Below are 19157 nucleotides of genomic sequence, written 5' to 3'. Positions count from 1 at the left end.
GATCAAGTTATGAAGAAGCCATATAGATAGTGTCATATGATGTAGCCTATTAGAGGCATAGTCTAGGGTGAACTTGAACACCTATGTAATAGTTTCAAGGAGTAATAAAACCTTCGTTCTGATATTTGATGTGTTAAGCTACTATGTGATCTTCTTGTGTGGTGACTTGGAAAACTGCGGGACAGTACTTGGGATGAGTATGAGTAGGTGTGAATGGTAGTAGAGGCCTATACTACCAGAAGCACAGGACTCACACTTGGATCAGGGAAAGTCACAAGGTTACCAAGAAGCTAGTAATTGATTTCGTTTTATTCAAATGTGTTGTTACCATCGTTTCGGTAATGACTAAGAAGATTGTTGATATTCCGACCCTAGTGGTCATATCAAATCGAGTCCGACTACGATGAGTATGTTGTGTGGTTCAGAGAACCAAGTTTGATGTAGCGTCCGACTTAAACCAAACGATTGAAATCAAAGCGATCAATAGAAGTATCGCACTCGTTGTTAAAGAAGTTGGCAGCTAGAAATGCCTAATGTTAAAGTGTGATTATATCACATTAGAACATGAAGAAAGGCATAGTCTGTTTTAGAATTTAACTCTAAGAGACCTAAGCCTAAGTGTTGCAACATATGATGATAGGTCATTAGAATATGACACATCGATCCATAGTAGTAATAAAAGAAATCATCTCAATTTCGTATCCAGTAAGGATCGAGATTGTGACTTGAAGGTCATAATTGGGAGTCTAGCCTGAGGTAGAGAGCAGGTGCACGATCGAGTACTGCATACAGTCAATAAGTCTGAGAGATAGACTTGAAGGAATGTAGAAGTTATAGTTATTACCTAGGATGAAGAGATGACGTATGGAGTCATTATACGACCATGTTTCGTTGATGATTCCGGGACGTAATCATCCTAAGGGGGAGATAATTGTAACGCCCACAAATCCGGGTAGTCAATTTAGAGGCAATAAGGGTCGAAAACGACTTTTCGACAAAAGATTATTTAGAATAAATAATCTTAACCAAGTTGTAGTATATGTCACGAGGTTTCCGTACATATAAAGAACGTCGAAATCCGAGTTATAACGAAGAAGTTATGGCCCGTCGAAGTTTTACGGGAAAACCGGCACGACACCGGGAAGCGTAAATAGTGAATCTATGATAGAGCGAGATTTAGCCTTAGAAATCTAAACGAAAGTTGTAGAATATGTTTAACTAAGAGCGTCGATAAAAAGAACGCCCAAATCTGACTTCGTATGAAGAAGTTATGATTTTTCGAAGTTTCGAAATAGCTGTGTACAGCCCGAAATTCGAATATTAGATCGAGCGGTTTTTAGCCGACACGACCTGAACGAGAATCGAAGATCTCGTTAAGAGTAGCGTAACGAGAAAAAGATGGGCGAAAACGGATGTCGGATGAAGAAGTTATGAGGATTTAACGAACCAATCGTGTCCCGGCCCGTTAATAATATAAAATTTAAAATCGAGCCAAAATTAGCCGACAAAGTCTAAACGAAAGTTGTAGAGTACGTTCCCACCTTCGCGTGGATATAAAGAACGTCGAAAACGGAGCTCGTATGTGAAAGTTATGATTTTTAGAAGTCAGGAGTGGAAATTGCGAAATCTGATGCGAGATGGATGACGTGGCTGCATCTGGGCCGTCGCTTGTTGATCAAGGCTTCGCTTCGGATTGTGACACGCCACCCTCGCAGTACGCCCCGCGTCCGAAGAGGTTACGCCCCGCGTAGGTCCGATCTGATCCATCCGATGGGTGCGAGACAGCTGGGTCCGAGCTGGTGATCTTATCCGAGGAGTACGCCCAGCGTACCCTCGGTACGCCCAGCGTAATTCCGAGCTTCGGTCCCTATAAATACCATGCGAATTCTTCCGGATTTTTCACACATTTTCACTTCTCTCTCTAAACTACTTTCTCTCTCTAACCCTTTTGGAGCCCCCTAAGCCCTAGTTAAGCCCCTTAGCCCCCGAGGGAAGCCCCGAGGCTCCCGGAGTCCCGAGAAAAAGGAGTTTTTCGGTTTCGAAACGCTACTCCAATTAAGTTCCGGTTTTCGATAAAATTCGCTGTAAGTATGCTACGCTTACGCAATTTTTAATATAGCTTTCAAATAATTATAGGAATGTTATTAGGTCCTTAAAATAATTATTTGGGCTATTATTATGAGTTATATCGAGTATTATTAACGCTTAATAATACTCGGACTAATTAATTTGTCGCGGTTATCGTTAAACTAAACCCTAGTGGTATCGATACTAGGTTTTATCGAAGGAATATCGTTTTGAGAGTATCGAAGCGCTGTTCGAGTGTTGAGTCACCACCTACTCAGGTGAGTGCATGGTCCCTTTCATCTTACACATAGATATGAAGTATTTTATTATTAATTACGTGCTATGTGCGCATATTGTCTGAATACTTGCTGTCTATGCTGGTGAAAGATTTTTATACATGTTTTAAATGATGTAAACTGTGTAAAGTATTTTATATCTACATAATATGTTGGGTAAAACATGGGTAGATGAATGATGAGGGATAAAAGCTGAAATAGAGGAACATTGGTAGCATGGACCTACTGCCCTATAGGTATACATTGGCAGCAGTGGACCTAGTACCCTATAGATGAGCACTGGCAGCTGCGCCACAACCCGTAGATGTTTTAGATCTACGGTAAACGTCCTAGCAGCTGCGCTCTAAGGATAGTATCGGCAGTTGCGCCTAATGGGGAGCCTTATGACCATGACAGTAGCGTTTAAAGGTCAATACCGGCAGAAGCACCTCATAGAAAATGTCACAATTCTGGCAGCTGCGCCTAAGTGACAAAATTAGCAGCTGCGCTTGACCAAAGTGTCATTGGCAACAATGGACTTCATGTTGTTTCCTTAGGATGATCCTTAGGAATGAATGAACGAGAAATAGTTGATTCTTAGGGGAGACCCTTAAAGAATAAAGAAGATAATGGGGATGGGTAATTGGGTTAACTGTTTGATGATTGAACATAATAATTATATTATTGTGGGTTGAAAACCCTATGTACTCACCAGGTTTCCCAACCTGACCCACTCAGTTTATTTATATCACAGGTGTTGATATGAAGTGACATTACACAGAGAGATTTAAAGAGATGTAGATCACTAGTGTAAATAATTGTAAGTTCTGTTTATGCTTATGTTTCTGTATTAACGATGACATCCCAAACGTTTTAAAATGAAATAAATACGTTTCTTCGAAAATGTTTTAATAACGTATTTACCATGTTTTTCTGGGAACAAATTCCGCAACATTTTTATAAAATGAAGTACTCTGATTTTTATAAAGCATAAACAAACCGGTCTTTTCTGGCCGTGATTTTGGGGATGTCACAGTTGGTATCAGAGTATTAGTTTAAGCGAACTAGGAATATGGATTTATTTCTAGACTTAAACTTAGAATGCTAAGCGATGATTGTGAGGTGTGAGCACTAGATTATTTTAGGAATTATGCCTAAAATGCTTTTATGTGCTAAATACTTGTGCCTGATATGCTGTTAGTTGTTCGGATCTATGGTCTGTTGCCGACCGGATCTGGAAACCTTATGTGTTTAGGATTCTAAACGTAGGACTACGATATTAGAACTAGCATATAAACGTTTCGGAGTGATAAGGATGATTTAACCGTCAATCCTAAGTAAAGGCCTAGATTCACCTTATTCGGTGTATAGATCAAGATGGCAAGAACCCGTAGCGGAAACGTGAATGCAAATGGGAACCGAAACCAACCCCCAGTGATTGAGCAAATACCGGTTGTAGTAGCCGCTGCTGAGCCAATAACAATGGCCGGAGTGCAAGCAATGATCCAGGCGATGTTGGATCGTCAAATGGAGGAAACTAGACGTTTGCTCCAGCAAAATCGAGAGGAAGCCACTATTCAGATCGAACGGCCCGAGTTGAATGAAGGGCAGACTGAGGAGGAGAACTATAGTGGGACTGTTGGTCAAGTCAACCCACCAATAGTTCGACAAAACAACCAAGATGACGAAGTCGAGAGGAATGGATGCAAGTACAAGGATTTTCTGACTTGCAAGCCATCGACTTTCACTGGAAAGGAGGATCCGATCGGGGTCATGGATTGGATCTCGGAGATGGAGTTAGCTTTCATGACGTGCGGTTGCAGAGGAAAACAACAGACCACATTTGCAGTGCGTCAGTTTCGAGGAGGCGCTGTACGTTGGTGGAATACCTTGGGGAAAACTCTGAGCCCCAATGAGCCCCTGCAACTAACATGGGCAGAATTCCTGGTGCAGTTCAAACGTAGGTACTGCTCAGCCCAAAATCTGCTCGAGCTGGAAAACCAATTCCTTACCTTGAAGAAAGGAAGCATGTCAGTTGATGAATACACCAACAATTTCACAGAGAAGATGGAGTTCGCCTTACGTCTTGTTCCAGATGAGCTGACGAAAGTCGACAAGTATGCAAAAGGACTTCCATGGGAGTATGCGGTGCCAGTGCGTCAGGCACCTACTTTGGAAGCAGCTATTTGGGCTGCCAAGTCGGTTGAGGAGATGATCAAGGGAAGAGCCGCCAACAAGACCGAGGTTGGCGAAAAGAGGAAGTTTGAGGGGTCTGCGAATCCCGATGAGAGAAGCAAGTCCAATACAAGGAAGTTTAGAGGAGGAGGGAGTGAAGAAAAATGGTGCGAGAAGTGCAAAAAGAAACACTCTGGAAAATGCGGTGAGGAGGTGACTTGTTTCAAGTGTGGGAAGCATGGGCATTATGCCAACGAGTGTAAATTCAACAAAAGGGTGTGTTACGAATGTAACGAGGAAGGGCACTTCAAGCAAGATTGCCCAAAAAGAGAAGGGGCTACAAAGCCAAATGTGCCGCCAAAACCAAAGGCAAGAGCATTTCAAATGATCCTTGACGAAGCAGCTGACGATGCAAGGAATCAGGAGTAAGGATGGATATATAGAGATCAAGTTATGAAGAAGCCATATAGATAGTGTCATATGATGTAGCCTATTAGAGGCATAGTCTAGGGTGAACTTGAACACCTATGTAATAGTTTCAAGGAGTAATAAAACCTTCGTTCTGATATTTGATGTGTTAAGCTACTATGTGATCTTCTTGTGTGGTGACTTGGAAAACTGCGGGACAGTACTTGGGATGAGTATGAGTAGGTGTGAATGGTAGTAGAGGCCTATACTACCAGAAGCACAGGACTCACACTTGGATCAGGGAAAGTCACAAGGTTACCAAGAAGCTAGTAATTGATTTCGTTTTATTCAAATGTGTTGTTACCATCGTTTCGGTAATGACTAAGAAGATTGTTGATATTCCGACCCTAGTGGTCATATCAAATCGAGTCCGACTACGATGAGTATGTTGTGTGGTTCAGAGAACCAAGTTTGATGTAGCGTCCGACTTAAACCAAACGATTGAAATCAAAGCGATCAATAGAAGTATCGCACTCGTTGTTAAAGAAGTTGGCAGCTAGAAATGCCTAATGTTAAAGTGTGATTATATCACATTAGAACATGAAGAAAGGCATAGTCTGTTTTAGAATTTAACTCTAAGAGACCTAAGCCTAAGTGTTGCAACATATGATGATAGGTCATTAGAATATGACACATCGATCCATAGTAGTAATAAAAGAAATCATCTCAATTTCGTATCCAGTAAGGATCGAGATTGTGACTTGAAGGTCATAATTGGGAGTCTAGCCTGAGGTAGAGAGCAGGTGCACGATCGAGTACTGCATACAGTCAATAAGTCTGAGAGATAGACTTGAAGGAATGTAGAAGTTATAGTTATTACCTAGGATGAAGAGATGACGTATGGAGTCATTATACGACCATGTTTCGTTGATGATTCCGGGACGTAATCATCCTAAGGGGGAGATAATTGTAACGCCCACAAATCCGGGTAGTCAATTTAGAGGCAATAAGGGTCGAAAACGACTTTTCGACAAAAGATTATTTAGAATAAATAATCTTAACCAAGTTGTAGTATATGTCACGAGGTTTCCGTACATATAAAGAACGTCGAAATCCGAGTTATAACGAAGAAGTTATGGCCCGTCGAAGTTTTACGGGAAAACCGGCACGACACCGGGAAGCGTAAATAGTGAATCTATGATAGAGCGAGATTTAGCCTTAGAAATCTAAACGAAAGTTGTAGAATATGTTTAACTAAGAGCGTCGATAAAAAGAACGCCCAAATCTGACTTCGTATGAAGAAGTTATGATTTTTCGAAGTTTCGAAATAGCTGTGTACAGCCCGAAATTCGAATATTAGATCGAGCGGTTTTTAGCCGACACGACCTGAACGAGAATCGAAGATCTCGTTAAGAGTAGCGTAACGAGAAAAAGATGGGCGAAAACGGATGTCGGATGAAGAAGTTATGAGGATTTAACGAACCAATCGTGTCCCGGCCCGTTAATAATATAAAATTTAAAATCGAGCCAAAATTAGCCGACAAAGTCTAAACGAAAGTTGTAGAGTACGTTCCCACCTTCGCGTGGATATAAAGAACGTCGAAAACGGAGCTCGTATGTGAAAGTTATGATTTTTAGAAGTCAGGAGTGGAAATTGCGAAATCTGATGCGAGATGGATGACGTGGCTGCATCTGGGCCGTCGCTTGTTGATCAAGGCTTCGCTTCGGATTGTGACACGCCACCCTCGCAGTACGCCCCGCGTCCGAAGAGGTTACGCCCCGCGTAGGTCCGATCTGATCCATCCGATGGGTGCGAGACAGCTGGGTCCGAGCTGGTGATCTTATCCGAGGAGTACGCCCAGCGTACCCTCGGTACGCCCAGCGTAATTCCGAGCTTCGGTCCCTATAAATACCATGCGAATTCTTCCGGATTTTTCACACATTTTCACTTCTCTCTCTAAACTACTTTCTCTCTCTAACCCTTTTGGAGCCCCCTAAGCCCTAGTTAAGCCCCTTAGCCCCCGAGGGAAGCCCCGAGGCTCCCGGAGTCCCGAGAAAAAGGAGTTTTTCGGTTTCGAAACGCTACTCCAATTAAGTTCCGGTTTTCGATAAAATTCGCTGTAAGTATGCTACGCTTACGCAATTTTTAATATAGCTTTCAAATAATTATAGGAATGTTATTAGGTCCTTAAAATAATTATTTGGGCTATTATTATGAGTTATATCGAGTATTATTAACGCTTAATAATACTCGGACTAATTAATTTGTCGCGGTTATCGTTAAACTAAACCCTAGTGGTATCGATACTAGGTTTTATCGAAGGAATATCGTTTTGAGAGTATCGAAGCGCTGTTCGAGTGTTGAGTCACCACCTACTCAGGTGAGTGCATGGTCCCTTTCATCTTACACATAGATATGAAGTATTTTATTATTAATTACGTGCTATGTGCGCATATTGTCTGAATACTTGCTGTCTATGCTGGTGAAAGATTTTTATACATGTTTTAAATGATGTAAACTGTGTAAAGTATTTTATATCTACATAATATGTTGGGTAAAACATGGGTAGATGAATGATGAGGGATAAAAGCTGAAATAGAGGAACATTGGTAGCATGGACCTACTGCCCTATAGGTATACATTGGCAGCAGTGGACCTAGTACCCTATAGATGAGCACTGGCAGCTGCGCCACAACCCGTAGATGTTTTAGATCTACGGTAAACGTCCTAGCAGCTGCGCTCTAAGGATAGTATCGGCAGTTGCGCCTAATGGGGAGCCTTATGACCATGACAGTAGCGTTTAAAGGTCAATACCGGCAGAAGCACCTCATAGAAAATGTCACAATTCTGGCAGCTGCGCCTAAGTGACAAAATTAGCAGCTGCGCTTGACCAAAGTGTCATTGGCAACAATGGACTTCATGTTGTTTCCTTAGGATGATCCTTAGGAATGAATGAACGAGAAATAGTTGATTCTTAGGGGAGACCCTTAAAGAATAAAGAAGATAATGGGGATGGGTAATTGGGTTAACTGTTTGATGATTGAACATAATAATTATATTATTATGGGTTGAAAACCCTATGTACTCACCAGGTTTCCCAACCTGACCCACTCAGTTTATTTATATCACAGGTGTTGATATGAAGTGACATTACACAGAGAGATTTAAAGAGATGTAGATCACTAGTGTAAATAATTGTAAGTTCTGTTTATGCTTATGTTTCTGTATTAACGATGACATCCCAAACGTTTTAAAATGAAATAAATACGTTTCTTCGAAAATGTTTTAATAACGTATTTACCATGTTTTTCTGGGAACAAATTCCGCAACATTTTTATAAAATGAAGTACTCTGATTTTTATAAAGCATAAACAAACCGGTCTTTTCTGGCCGTGATTTTGGGGATGTCACAATTATCTCTCGATTTACTGCCAAGGTCAAGTATTACGATGTGGCAAACATAGTTGCAAAAACTTGTTGGTTACATAATCTTCTTTGTAAGTTGGATGTTTTCGGATCAGGAAACAATTGTCTAGTGTGATAATGTTAATATTCTTTACATGTCTTGTAATCTGGTTCAACATCAATGAACCAAACATATCAAGATGGACATCTCGTTCAAGATTAGGTTGCCTTGGGTCAAATTCAAGTTCTTCATATACTTTTCATTTTTTATTATGTTGATATCTTCACCAATGGACTTCACTCATGTCTATTTGATTAGTTTCAATCCAGTTTAAATGCATGGATAAAACATCTCGATCCCTGTAATACAAAGAGAATGGTATTTTAGTGTATACATGGACTCCACCATTAACCATATATAGAAAGAAGAATTTAAAAACAAAACCCTAAAGATAGTATCCGAAATCGAAATGAATGGAATATATTTGCCAATACGCACACATGGTCTAAACCTTTTCCTTTCACTTGTTTTATAGCTTGATTTTTGTTTGAATGAAGTCTTCCACCATTCAAAAAAGAAATGTTTTATAAAAATCATTCCACCAATTAATTTATTTGTTTCCTATCATGAGTCTTGTAATTGCGCAACTCAAAGCATATTTTGTTGACTACCACTTTGAATTCCTCCCAAAGTTAAGATAATTTTCATTTAAACTCCCCATATGTTACGGATTATCTTAAGTAAGATCCCTCCCATCCATTCACGCGCTTTAAAGTTTTTAACTGCGGTTCCACATCGTCACCCCACTCACCACCGCCAATGCGTGACGTACACGCACAAACACACATCAACACCATACGCCTCCATCTTCTTTATAAACCTTTTTCCCCTTTTTCGACTTTATAAAAACCACAATTCTCCCATAAACCCCCACTCAAAGAACCTCCAAGAACATCACAATCATGAGTTATTACAATCAAGGCCAGCCCCCAGTTGGCGCTCCTCCTCCACAAGGTTCGTTTTTCGTTCATTTTGGTTTCTGATACGATCTTCTTGTTGGGAGGATTTTGGGAATTGGGTTTTTTGAATAGTGAATTAAGGAATAGTGTTTGATTCTTATAGGATATCCACCAGAAGGGTACCCGAAAGATGCTTACCCACCAGCAGGTTACCCGCCACAGGGATACCCTCCGCAAGGGTATCCGCAACAAGGATATCCACCGCAGTATGCGCCGCAGTACGGTGCTCCGCCTCCTCAGCAGCAGCAGCAACAAAGTACCGGTTTCATGGAAGGCTGGTAATTACAAAATTCCCCCTTTTCTCTGTCTCCTTTTATGCATGCAATTGTCAATTCGGATTGAGTAAAGATCGGATCTAGATTGCTTGATTTCAGTTTTCTTTTGTGTTAAGTAATTGAGTCAGATAGATTTTTAACCTGTGATATTGACCGGTGGAGAGGACTTCTGACTTCACATCGGGATTTCTAAGTTCCTGTGTATGTTTTTCAGGGGTATTTTGGTCATTTTCTCTAGTTCATATTTTGTGGAAATTTGATCTTGGGTTTTATAGCCGATTTTATTTACAGATCTTGATTCTTTTGCATCAAATTGTTCCTAGAAAATTCGGTGCAATTTTTTTTAAAACAAAAAATGGAGAAGGGCGAAAAAAAATTCTTGTAGACTTTTGTTCTTGTTAAACTTAAAATAATGAAACATTCTTTTTTCCCTTTTTGATGCAGAAAAAAAAAGACCCAATGTACTTTATGTTATTGTCACACTTTTGAAGGATAAAATAGTCTTTTTCTTCCTTCGATAATTATCAAATCCTTAATTTGCAATGATCACCCATCTAACTTGTGGTGCTAAACAAGAATTCTTTGCTTATAATTTTATTAATTTGTTTTAAAATTTTGAATGAGAATATATCCTTATCTTCTGACCTTAAAACGCTTCACAAAATACTTTTTTTTTCTTATTTCAAAAAAGCTGAATTTAATAGAAAAACCATGTGCTGTTTTTTCTTATGGTGGTGGTATTTGAACATGACTCGTGTACGTTTTTTGCTAAATTGAATGCTTTTTATAGAAATTCTTGATTGATACGTAGTTTGTATTGTGACATCAATTTATGTCATGATTTTGAAAACTTTTGATAAGTCGATTTTTTTTTTTTTTTTTTTTTTTTTGTTAATGGTGTTTTTTTTGCAGTTTGGCTGCCCTGTGTTGCTGTTGTTTGCTGGATGCATGCTTTTGAAAGATATATGAATTAGTAGATGGTGAACAAGTTATGAAGATTTCATTTGGGAAAATCAAGAATGTGACTTTGTCACCAAATTTGGACATTTCTTTTATCTTTTTGCATATGGTTATGGATTTGAAAATGAACTGACAATGTACCTAGTATTTCCTTTCTGCACATCTTTTAATGAATCTGGAGTTTCTGTTTTTGTGTTTTTGTTGGTTGTTGCAACTTTTAGTAAATGTTTTTAAATAGAATTGTCGAGTTGGAAAAAGTGAAAAAATTGTTTATATGAAAAACGTATAAATAAAAACTTCTAGACCTTTATAATTGCAACTTCTAGACCTTTCACAAAATCAAATACTTATTGTTGCATTCTAATTTGTTATTATTTGTCAAGTTAAAACTAAGAAAAACACGTTGTTTATAAAATTGGAAGGATCTAATGAAAGTTGACCAAGGAATTGTACAAATAATGTGAAATCTAATAGTTTCTTCTTGTCAATATTATTTTATGGTGGTTAGGGACTACTAGTGAAGGTTCTTTTAAATTCAGTTGCCAACTCCATCAATAATTATTTAAATGTAGGGGATGAGTTTTTAATACTTTTATTGCATCTCTATATGTAACACGAATAATTAGTTTGAAATTCATAAACAAGTTTATAAATCATATACAAATATATACGTAACATGAATAACTAGTTTGAAAGTCATAAACAAGTTCAGATTTTATAACAAGTTGGGAACTCAACCCAAAAAAATGAAGAACAAGTTCTAAATTTTAGAAATAGCTATTTTCGAACCATTTATGGATTTTCCAAACGATTGAAATTAAATGAGTTTGTAATTTCAACTAATTTTTCTTAAAACGGGTTCTTGTGAAACTTGTTTTTTTGTCAGAAAAAGCAATTTCAAAACTTGCAATATTCAAAATTGTTGGTTATTTTTTATATTTCGAACATTTTTTTGTCATTATGAAAGAAGTCTTTTTTTATGATCATTGGGGACAAATAGACAATATCTCTAATTTTAATGTTAGTGATTGTACTTTGATACTATTCTTTTAATAACGAACAAACCCATGCCTTTTAAACAATATTATACAAATAAAAAACAAACTAATTGGTCGTTGACACCAATATGAACATCCTTTTTTCTGGTGACTTACATTTACATATAGATTTATGTTTTTTCTTCAAATAAGTATTTCTGTTGTACTCTTTAAATCCCTGTTTTCAAAAGAAAGAAATACCACTTCAACATTTCCTGATAGTGATTTAATTCTCTAATTTGGGTTAGAAGGTCATTTACATGATTATCAAAATATACCGTGTGTGAGATAACAACTTCAGGAACTTGCCCATAGGATACGAGAATTTGTTAAGTATCGTTTTGTTATTTCATCTTTGTATAGCAATTTGTGCCAAAAAAAGCATGGTTTATAAGTACCAAATATGTTCAAAAATCAAAATAATTAAACAAAAAAAAAAGCTCAGTTAGGCCTAATATACTCTTCACTTAGAGATCAGAGAAAGCTGATGGACCCCACCAACAGAAAGGCATGAAACATCACAGCTCTTTATAAAATGCACCAGCCGGGAATCGAACCCGGGTCTGTACCGTGGCAGGGTACTATTCTACCACTAGACCACTGGTGCTTTTTGCCTAAAAGTTATCATCTTCTATAATATCAAGAGAAACTTTGAAGATTGAAATGATTTAGCCTCTACTTTTTCTTTTCTGAATGCAAGCAAAAAAAAAAAAAAGAACGGAAATGATTTATATTAACAAGGTAAACATGAACACATCAACAAAGGATGCATTATGGGATTTGCACTTCTAAGTTCTACGTACATTTTTATTTCGATATAAATTTGAAATATAAATAATTAATCGTCACATTTTTCTTTCATAAAATAATATTACCACTTAACTTAATTTCACAGACATCTCTAGCAAAACTATTTAGTATTTGTATAAAACTGATATATATTTTTCTATCAAAGCTTCTTTACCAAAAAAAAGAAAAAAAGAATTAAATCTATTCAATATATATAACCAGTTAACCACAATATGTGAGTAAGCTTAAACAATGAAATGTTTATTACTCTTGATCAAAAAATACATATATTTGAATTTCAAAATGCATAATGATATTTGAATTTGAATTTCAAAATGCATAATGCATAATGCTTAGGAATAAATTACTGGGTTAGTGAATTAGTTGTTAAAAGAAATTATAAAATATAAATACCAATAATCTTTGTTAATGTAATCTATCTGTTTCTACTTCTTCTAGTAAACAAAACTCAAATTTACCACTTGTTTTTTTACAACCATACTTTGACACGTGACAGCTTCCACTTTAATTTTAATTCCCGTCTACTCTTTCTTCTTATTCTTAACTAGTTGTAGGACTCATGTATTTCATGGGTTAATTTTAAAAAAAATTAAAAATAAATATCAAAATATTTAAGAACTTTGAATTTATAAGAAAATAAGAAAAATAATGAATTATTATAATGGAAATGTCCTTTATCTTTTAAATTTAAACAAATAATTTAAATAAAGAAAAAAATAATGAGATTTAATTTTAGAAATTTTGAAATTAAAAGGTAAGCTTATTAATGAAATTGATATCCATTTGTTAATACATTTTTTGCAATTGTTATATTAAAATATTATGTGGAATTTAAAAAAAAATAGAAAAAACTCATAAAATGACATGTGGAAAAAAAAATAATAAAAAATAACCATAAAATGATATTTGACAAATTAAATGAGAGTGTGACAAATGAATAAAAAAAATAAAAATAAATAAAATAAATAAAAAAAACTTTCATTTATTAGAGAGGATTCTTAGTCCTCAAAATATGGAAAATAGAAACTACATTCCACGAAATCAGCTAGAATTTTGTGAAATCTTCCCTGTATCTGCCCTCAATTTCACTGAGATTCTTAATCTCGCTATTTACACTGTGTCATTCCATACCCATAGATTTTAACTTATTTTTTGTTCTCTGTATTCATTTGTATTCATTGTGCATCGACTCAAAGTTTTTCCCATGCAATTGGAGTGTTAAACCTTACTTCTATTAGCAATTGATGTTAGTTTCTATTTCAATCGTTACACTTTTTTACGTTATATTATTTTTATCTTTGAAATCACCAATTTAATGGTTTGTGGGTTTGTTATTTTGAAATTGACTTTCTTTCTGATGTTTTATTGTAGCATCCAGATTTCCTGGTATATTATTTTTATTATTTATTTTTCAAGGATCATTGATCTACTCGACGAGTTAGCGCTATGACTCGCCGAGTAGAAGTGGGTTTAATGATCTACTCGACGAGTCCGAGAGTAGACTCGTCAAGTAGGCGCTGGAAAGAGAAACCCTAAATTCCCAGGTTTAGAGTCTATTTAAAGGCACTTATAGACTCCTTGGGTGGCCACACTTCACAGAAACAAACCCTAACCTGCCCTTTTCGTGGTAGAGAGAGAGAGAGAGACCATTTTGAGCATTCTTGAGCTTCTTGGAGGAAAGATTGTAAGAGTTTGGTTGATCTAATCAAGAGGAGGTTGTGGATCTTACATTCTTCTGCCATTAGCTGCTATTCTGAGGTAAAAAGCTCTCATTTTGGCCTCTTGTTTGTTAGATCCCATTTTTGGGAAGCTTTTAGGGTTTTCTCCCAACATATTGTGCTCTAGAGCTATACGGGTATGGTTTAAGGTTAGAACCTCAGATCTGGACTAGAGAGGACCTTTAGGGTCCAAAGATTCGAGCTTTGTTGAGCTGGAGGCAAGTTCATGTGCATTTAACCTCTTTTTGGGGCTTATAATGGCATTATGGAGCACATATGCCATGCATGAGCGTAAAGATTGAAGCTTTACGTGACATTCAAGCCTAGGGAGCCCAAATCTAGTATTTGGAGTGATAGATCTGCCCTAAAACGTCTGAATGGGAGTATGGACTAGATGGACTCGTCGAGTCTATGTGCGGACTCGCCGAGTCAAATAGGGTTTTCTCGATAAAGTCTGAATACGTTGCAACTTGACGAGTCGACAGGTCTACTCCTCTGAGGGAGCGAATGGACTCGACGAGTCCTCCCGGTGCACTCGAAGAGTTGAGTCAACATGGACTGTTGACTCAAGTTGACTTCTGTTGACTTATGGAGTTTAGACCATCTATGAGTGATGGAGACCATGGAAGGGTAGAATAGTCTTTTACCCTTACCAAGAGTTAGAGAGGGGTTAGTAGGAGCTTATTAGAATAATTGGTCTAATTAAAGATAATCACCATATGTATTAGGCGGAGGCTGTTTCGGTGATTCGTGTACAAGGTGTATTAGCTTGCTTACTTCAAGGTGAGTCTTCTCACTATACTTTACCTAGAGTTGTAATTGTGTGTGTGACTAGAGGGTCTTATATGCTTACTTGAGTTATGCATGCTTATGTGATACGTATTTTATGATATATTATGTGTTGCTTAGACTAGACCGGAGGGTCCAACGAATTATGAGGCCGGAGGGTTCTCAACCAGACGAGACCAGAGGGTCCGACGAGCTGTGGGACTGGAGGGTCCCATTGAGACACATTGACTAGAGGGTCTTTCAGAGCTATAGCCTCGAGTGGCTAATTATTTATACGTGGTATTTTGGGGAACTCACTAAGCTTTATGCTTACCGTGTTATGTGTTATGTGTTTCAGGTACATCCGAGGGATCGCGGGAAGGCACCGGCATGATTGTACACATCTGTTGGAGATTATGATTGAGGGTTCTGGGATTTGACTTATGATTGTGATTTTATATTGACATTGAGACACTTATTATTTTCTTGAAAGAAACAATGGATGAATTATGTGTATTATTTTTAAATGAAAATTTTGGTTGAAAATTTACGTCGTTACAAGTTGGTATCAGAGCCTTGGTTTGAGGGATTCGGATACACCTTCGGGTACGTCTGGACTCAAACTGAGGATTTGAGAAAAAATTCAATAAAAAAACGATTTTTCCTAAAAACAAATAAGAGTTTTTCTAGAGAAAAGCGGAAAGGAGCAGTGTGTACAATCAGCCAGCGCCCGAACGGTGATTTCCCAAAATACCCTTATTTTATGTGCTATGAGATATTATGAGATATATGTTATGCATGTTAGAGAGTAGGCTAGGTATTTCATATCTTAGAACTAGAGTGGCCTGATTTTTGATGCTTTAGCCTAAGAGTTACTGCTGTTGTGAGTTGCTTTGAGTGCGAGTAGGAAGTAGAGAGGAGCCTATGAGAGGCCTACTAGAGAGTAGCCTGTGTTCGGAGAGGCATAGAGTACTTGCGATCTGGGATCCTAGGAGGAGGATTTGGGATGAATACGGATGTAGTGTGAAAGGTAGTATTGGGCGCGTACTACTGGAAACACCAGATCGATAAGCAGCCCAAGTAAGAATCCTTAGGGTGCTAAGGAACAAGTAGGGGTGAGTGATCGAGTGTGAGTATTCTTGTAACGACAAAAATTTCCAAAACAATTTTTCATTATTAAAACATATTTTTAATCACCAAAAACAATATCCAACATTTGTATCCCATGTCATCATAATAAACAAATCCCAGAATCTCAAAAGATCTCAAATACATAAACCCTCTCAGTGTGTACGGATCATGTCGGCGCCTTCCCGCGATCCTCACTAGTACCTGAACCACATAACACAACACTGTAAGCATAAATGTTTAATGAGTTCCCCAAAATACCACATACAACACATACGCCTTTCCAGGCCATAACTCTATGGGACCCTCCGGTCCGAGTGTCTCAGGGGACTTCCGTCCCAAATCCCGGTAGACCTTCCGGTCCTACCCGTATCGACCTTCCGGTCCGTAACCTCCTGACCATCCGGTCCATGTCCTCTCGACCTTCCGGTCCATATCGTCTTGACCTTTCGGTCCTTATCATACATAGCATACATAACACATACATATCACATATCAGCATATAACACATATATCTCATAGCATATAAGACCTTCCGGTCACACATAGGTACCCTTCCAGGTACAGTATAGCGAGAAGACTCACCTCCGGTAACTCGATAATCTCGAGCTCGGTAACAATCCGGTATAGCCTCCGCCTAATCATATGAAATAAACACTCTTAATCAATACAACTCTCAAGGCTAGACTATTTCCTCTCTTAGTACTCTCAGAAGGGTAAAAGACCATTTTACCCCTCTCATGGCTTAAAGACCCTAAAGTTGACCAAACCCTAAAAGTCAACAAAAGTCAACCCTCCGGGTTACGCTGTGCGTACCAAACCTGTACGCTGGGCATACCCGGTGACCTCACAGAAACAGGGTACACGACCCCTTACGTCGCGCGTACTGGGATTACGCCCCGCGTAACTTCCAGTTTCAGACTCCTAAGCTTTTGGGGTCTTAAACAGTTAAGACACACGTCCAACTTCTAGATCTGACCATTTCTAAGCCTCTTAATCCATAAAGTTGGTGACTTTAAGCCTTTGCATGGCTGGACAAGTCACTAACACCCATAACATTCCATTTCCAACCCTAGAAAAGCTCATAACTCAAGCATGACCCCATAACAACGACCAAGTTGGGATTTTTATGGATCTATAACACAAATATCACCGAAATGGGACAAATCTAGGTCCATGGAGTCCATTACACACATAAAGTCTCCACCTTTGGGACTTTTAACCCTAGAAATGGCCCATGCAACACCAAACCAAAATAAAGAGGAAAGTTTCGAACTTTATACCTCTAGATGAAGCTCCTTCCTCTGAAGATCTCATATCCAAACTTGCACTTCAATCCCTAGCCTCCACAAGCTCCTCTCCTTCTTCTTCACTAACACACCAAGGCACTTTTAGCTCAAAACACTCACACACAAGCTTAAGGACGAAGGAAGGCTCTCTTAGGGTTTCACGCTTTGATATGGTGGCTGAGGAATAAGCCTTAGCATCCCTTAAATAGTGCATAAGCCAAATATTAGGGTTTGCATATGGGCCCTCTACGCCCAGCGTAACCCTGGGTACGCCCAACGTACCTAGGTGAGTCCGCGTCCAAATTAAACGCATGAGTACGCACAACGTACTCCCCAGTACGCCCAGCGTACTCATTTGCCACAAAATCCACTCAAGGGCTAAACTTGACAACTTGAGAAAAGAAAAGGGTTAAATAGCTTTACCTGAATTTCGGGATACAATTCTCGATCAAGTCTCTAATTGTTTTATGTTGTGTTTCAGAGACACATCATGGTGGGTACGCGCCACAACCTAGAGAGTAGCGATGTTAGCGATGATGAGATCCGCAGGTTGATTCATGATGAGGTGGTCGCAACTATCAGAGAGGCCATCCCAGAGATGTTTGGGTCTATCAAGACCACCTTGATTGAGACGTTTGATGAGCGCTACACTGCGGTTACCGAGGCGGATGCTACTGTAGCCATTGCAGTTGTCGCTGCTGCCAGACTACAGGCGGGTGACTCGTTGCTGTACCGGGAGTTCAGCAACACGAAGCCACTGGAGTTTGACGAGACTCAGGACCTGATTGCTGCGATGAGATGGATCTCCGACATCAAGGGGTATTTCTACACTTGTTCATGTCCATAACATTTAAGAGTACGGTTCGCGCTGAACCAGCTTCGCTTGGGGCGAAGGACTGGTGGAAGTTTGTGACAGCCAGCTTCACTTTTACAGAGTTCACTGCAGTGTCTTGGGAGAGGTTCACTGATATGTTTCAAGATGAGTATGTTCCCCCGGTAGAGAGGGAATGGTTGGCCCAGGAGTTCTTGTCCCTCAAGCAGAGGACAGAGTCTGTGACGGTGATTACAAGGTTGTTCCATGAGAGGGTGATGTTTGATGGGTTTTAGGCATAAGAACAATCATATGTACTCATACAAACCCTAATGCTTGGATCTAGGTTTCTCTATTGTACATGCTTTGAATCCAAGACTAATAAACTTAGATCTAACATATTATAAACTGAATTAGAGTTTAGAGAATTACCTTTGATTGTTATATAGCAATAACAATCAATTCCTTGCTTGGATTGGCCTTAGAAAGCTTAGTGCCTCAAGTGTTGCACCTCTAATGGAGTTACAAACACCATATACAACTTGGATGAAGAGGAGAAGAAGAGAGGCTGCCCAAAAACGACTAGAAACCCTAGAGAATCAGTTGTCCACGTTTTTGGGAGCCTAAGGGTCCTTTATATACTTGTGTGGGCTGCTAGGGTTTCAGTCAAAACCCTAATGGACAGCTTAAACTCTAAGCAGCCCATGGAACCTTCTGGATAAGGCCATGGACGAAAATATGATGGGCTTCCATCATAATTTCGTTCACCCCTTATTCCTTTAGCATTCCTTAGCCCAATAACTCAATTATCCAATAATTGCAGTCCAGTCCCCTAAGTTTAATTAATCTCTTTTAGCCACAAAATTAACTCTTAATTAATTCTTGACTAATATTAATTAAACAATATGATTTCCTTTAATATATTATTCTCATAATATATTAATAAATCATATTTAAACCTCTCTCTTCTTAATTCATCCTACATATTACTATGGTGAAGGCAACCCAAA

General features: G+C 38.5%; 1 long non-coding RNA gene and 1 other non-coding gene across 2 annotated transcripts; one reads left to right on the top strand and one right to left on the bottom strand.

Moving 5' to 3' along the window:
• The first annotated feature begins 9194 nt into the window (after positions 1-9194).
• On the top strand, positions 9195-10777 carry LOC145074946 (uncharacterized). Its single transcript, XR_013692199.1, has 3 exons — positions 9195-9346; positions 9455-9629; positions 10539-10777. It is a non-coding gene; the product is annotated as an uncharacterized LOC145074946 (long non-coding RNA).
• Positions 10778-12159: 1382 nt separating this feature from the next.
• TRNAG-GCC (transfer RNA glycine (anticodon GCC)) lies at positions 12160-12230 on the bottom strand. Its single transcript has one exon. It is a non-coding gene; the product is annotated as a tRNA-Gly (tRNA).
• Positions 12231-19157: the final 6927 nt, after the last annotated feature.

This window comes from Lactuca serriola, chromosome 9 (assembly GCF_051521515.1).
Source record: "Lactuca serriola cultivar US96UC23 chromosome 9, Lser_US96UC23_V15, whole genome shotgun sequence".
NCBI lineage: Eukaryota > Viridiplantae > Streptophyta > Magnoliopsida > Asterales > Asteraceae > Lactuca > Lactuca serriola.
This window is presented reverse-complemented; position numbering and strand designations above follow the sequence as displayed.